Source organism: Montipora foliosa, unplaced genomic scaffold (genome assembly GCF_036669935.1).
Source record: "Montipora foliosa isolate CH-2021 unplaced genomic scaffold, ASM3666993v2 scaffold_471, whole genome shotgun sequence".
In the NCBI taxonomy this organism is placed as follows: domain Eukaryota; kingdom Metazoa; phylum Cnidaria; class Anthozoa; order Scleractinia; family Acroporidae; genus Montipora; species Montipora foliosa.
Window position 1 is genome coordinate 385,308 of NW_027179780.1, and position 4,693 is coordinate 390,000.

A 4,693-nucleotide genomic window follows, 5' to 3' on the forward strand; every position below is an offset into this window, starting at 1 on the left:
TGCCAGGGAATAATCAAGAAACTGCCAACAACAAAAAAATTTAATCTAGGATACAAAAGTTTGAAAATGGAAAACTGTTGTAACATGATACATTGACGACTTCAGTATTGGATTTATAGAATACGTTACTTGTGACAGATTTTAAACAAGGACCCTGCCTATAAAAGGGATAGCTCCTCCTCCCTTCTGTAACGCAAGCACTGCTTCCATGGCTCATCCAAGATGGCGGGAGAATGTGAGGAGAAGGCAAAAGTAATGCTCTTACGAGAACATTGATATTCCACTTTTCTATCAGTTCAGCTTCAAGTTAAAGTGTGTATTTTTGTGGATAAAAACGAAAAAACCAAGAAACCGTAGCCTTTCTTCAGTGAATAAACAAATTTTGTGTTCGAAATTTGAATTTCGCGCCCGCAACGGTTCCACCAATTGCAAGTTCGGTGTCGCTTTGCTCCGCGGTCCACTCGTCCCGTTTTTTCGACTTCTTGAGCCTACAATAACCTTGTCTTGAGGTTCTTGACATCAGAGCATGCCCTGAAAATTGGCTTTGAGAGTTACGAAATTCGTGGTGGAACATTCGCGTTCCCAGAGCTGCGTTCCTCTTGGCCAGCGCCGCGGATCGAGAGCTCTGGCAGGTTCCAATTTAACAGTCCGCGATTCACGGACTTCCGATCGTTCTACGAAGTCTCGAATTTTTTTCAAAATGGCGGACCAAGGCAAATCTCTTACACGAGGCGTTGAATCATGGAATGGAAATTCTAGATTTAAGCGACATCACATTGAAAGGAAAGAAGTACGAGGGTTTGAAGCTATCTGTGCTTGTCATTTCGCCGTTAAGTACCTCAAATACACGATCAAAATTTTAAGATGAGAGAGGACTGAATTTTAAAAGGAGGTTCGGTTGACAGGAGCTAACGACAGGGATCAAGTTGCACTGAATTAAATGCTGTTAAGTACATCCGAGTGATAATACCTTCGCATGGGAAATGTTCTAAGCTCTATTGAAGTAGAAACAATAATATTAGAATGCGTAAGTAAACAACCTTGAAATTAGCATTTATTACTAAAAATAAATGATCACATATACTGGTAATAAATTATTTTCTTATGTTTTGCAGCTAAAAGTCTGCCTAATGGTCCTAATGGTACCAATTTTGTCTGTTGCCTAGGAATTATGTATACTTTTTTAACAACTTGTAATAATCATAATAACAACAACTTTATTTAAGTGTCAATGGATTTAGCACTAGAGAACTAATTGGGGAAACTATTAAATTAACTCAAATCAAATATGTTTTTTGTGGATGTGGTAAAACCGGAGTACCCGGAGAAAAACCTTTGGTAATAGAGAAGAGAACCAACAAACTCAACCCACATATGACGGAATTGAATCCAGACCACATTGGTGGGAGGCGAGTGCTCTTACCACTGCGCAACCCCTGCTCCCTGACTGACTGGATCAAATCTGTATATTTGCACCCAGTAGTCAATTTACTCTGTAACTGTTGAACTTCAAAGTTATGTTTAAGTTAAAATGAATCCAACCTAAATAATTATTGTTTGATTCCCAATAATTTCCTTTGTATTTTAAACCTACTGATGATAAATAATGATGTTAGGGGACAAATCTTGATCAAAATGTAGCTACATGCAGGATGAAGTCATTTAAGTTGCCTGAATTCTCACATAAACCCTCGACTGTGTCTCGGGTTTGCATAACTGTTGAGAATTCTCCCAACTGCGCTTGGCATTTAGATGAGGCTATGTAAACATGGAAAACGTCCTCTATTGCTTAAATAACACAACAAAATATAACTTTTTGATCGGTTGCTTTATCTCAAGAGAAGCACTTCCGGAAGGCAGTTTTCTATAAAGCAATGGTCATTGAAGCAGATTCAACCAAGCCTTTACCTGTTGGGTGCATGTGGCAAAATAGTCCAAAATGCACGTGGGGCTTCTTTTTTATGGCACAAACAGAGACAGTCTGAATTATGTTGATCTCTTTTTAGCTGACTAAACATTCACCCTGACGAAGGGCTAACACTCGAAACGTCAACCTTCCAAATCATTCATGGTGGTAATTTGACCTTTATCAAAATATTTGATAAAACCAAATTTTCCTGTTAACCGTGACACCGTATGCAATCAATGTAACATGGAGACAATTTAGCATGTAACGGGGTCCCTCATGCTTGAGCCCAAGTGTTGACGCCTGACGAAGAATAGGTTATTGGTTAAGCTCTTCTGACCCTACAATTTACCAGTTTAATAAATTATATACTAGCCCAAACAGTGATGTGAAAGTTAACCAACAGGTACCCAATTTACTGTGGCCATAGTAATCCTCTGAAGTGAGAACCCAAAAGTTGTTTTTCAGTAGCTATGTACCAGCAGGAGAATCCTTCAAGCTCTCCTCTGGATAAGAAACTATCCAGAAGATGAAGGTTGTCAAGATCACTTGAGATTGAACTTGACAGGAATTTATCCATTTTTTGGATAGACCCCCTCCCCCACTTTATCCCCATTTTTCATCAGGGGCTGTAGTCCCTTTTCATCAGGGGTTGCTCTCAGCTGAAACCCTTTTGTATCAACCTTAGTTGTATGATTTTCTTATAACTAATGCAAACTGGACATGGAAGGAATCAAGTTCCAACTTTAACGCGATATTACACAAAGAAAATATACTTACAAATTTCATTATTGCAATAAGAGAAAGAAACAAAAAAGTACGCGATAGCCGGGTTAGCTGTTGGCTTAATCTTTTCCTCACCACGGACATATTCAAAAGGAGTCAAGGCTTTGCGTTGTGAAACACATGAACAATAATTACACTGTAAACACATGAATCGATCGAGCTTAGTCAAAAATCCTGCGTAACATATAACCAGCTGACCTTGCTCCATTTTTTCTCGCGTCCCACACCTGGTGAAGGACTGGCTCTGCTGCACAGACTTCCTTCTTTTAGATCGGATAACCGACTCGTGCTGAGCTTTCGAATGAACTACCGTCTTTATAAACTCCTGAAATGTCGTGACCGTAACGTAGCAAGATCTACATATTCGCGATGGTTATAAACCATCGTCGACAGAAATTTTCAAACCAGAAAACTCTTCTCAATCCCGTACGATTCCTTCCCTAATTGTCTTTTCACCAAATAAATCCAAAGGATGGTTGTTACTAATAATATATCTGTTGCAAGTACGGCAAACAGAAAACAGAATCCCTTCGGCCATTCTCTTCCGATTTCTTCCAGTTATCATTTTTATTGTGTTCCCATCTGACCAATCAGTGGCGAGAACGGATTGGAACCTGCCAGAGCTCTCGATCCGAGGCGCTGGCCAAGAGGATCGCGGCTCTGGGAACGAGAATGGTGGTGGAAAAGAAGACGAGCGCTGTCGCAACATGGTGGGAAACGATCGATGTGTTGCGACATCGCTCGTCTTCCACCCTGAATTGCGTGGTTGTTGCAAGAGCGAAGCGATCGTTATTTAGTTCTGCAACTTTTGTTTATTGCGCCATGGCCGATTACCCAGCCAAAAAAGCCAAAATATCGGAGCGAGCGCCACGGGTCCGATTCACACTTGAGCTTTCAGTCGAACCAGGCATGGAAGAACGCTTGGAAAGCGTGAAGAGAAGGATTCAGCGGGTGAAGGAAGTCCTACAAATAACTCCTCGGACACCGTTGGGAACAATTACAATGATGGAGAGACTCTTGGACTCATTCGAACGGTCTGAACAAAGAGGAATGGTAAGTGAAAGTCATTCCTCTTTGTTTACATCTTCCTCGATCCCGCTGACTTCCTCTCATCATTCTTGCGACGCAACTACACAAACCGACTTGTTTGGGTATGAGGTTTTACCATACGTCTTGTGTCACAGAGAGAATACGACGCTGCTTCGATATACATACCCCGAGTACGCCTGATGAGAATTATTTTATCTCATCCACTGATGCTATGAGAAATCTCGTTGGCACCTTGTCTAAATACAACGGAAAGTGCCCTCTCTGTGGTTTTGTTTTCGGTATGCAGTCATTCTCGTTCCAACGGCATGGGCATGCCGTACGTATCTGCCTAAATTGTGCTGCTGGCCATTCACTGAGATGGTATTCAAGCAGTGTTATTGCAGGAAAGTACACTGTCAACCTGAGGTAATTATTTTCGTCATTTCCGTATTTCATATATTTTATTAATGACTTGTGCAGAAATATCATGCCTCGATCGAGCCGTTTGGAAACATTTCGTCATTTCACTGTTAATTATTGTTGTAGGATGATACACGGTTTTACCAGTACAGGATTGACCGAGACACAGTACATCAATTGTTGTCAGGCATCACATATTAGCAATGTTGAAGAGAAGTACATCTCAACTGGTAAGCCGTATTTGGCCAGGCTGTCTGCCAAAAATGTCTGGCTTACCAAAGCCAAGGGGTCATAACTCAAGGGATTGTGTTGACCATTATGTTTTGAGAAAGGCTTTTTTCCTACATGCAATGGAATAAAAGTTTCCAAATAAAGAAATTATAACATTATGAAAGGATCATTGGAATGATGAATTTATGAACTTTGGCATTTCTCGTAAAATTTTATATTTTTGTAGTTTACTCCACTCTTGGATACAAAGGTGCAGTTGAAACACTGTACAAGGAGAAATTAATTGAAGCAAGGAGGAAGGCACAGCAAAATGCTATTTAT

The 4,693-nt window shown here is 40.5% G+C and overlaps 1 long non-coding RNA gene across 1 annotated transcript in view; it reads left to right on the top strand.

Moving 5' to 3' along the window:
* Positions 1-3,620: 3,620 nt before the first annotated feature.
* Positions 3,621-4,693, top strand: part of LOC137989755 (uncharacterized) — a 1,605-nt gene continuing 532 nt past the window's right edge. Inside the window, exons 1-3 of the long non-coding RNA XR_011121016.1 lie at positions 3,621-4,147; positions 4,268-4,371; positions 4,599-4,693. The exon at positions 4,599-4,693 is cut by the window's right edge and continues 232 nt beyond it. This is a non-coding gene — a long non-coding RNA (uncharacterized lncRNA). The remainder of the gene's footprint in view (positions 4,148-4,267; positions 4,372-4,598) is intronic.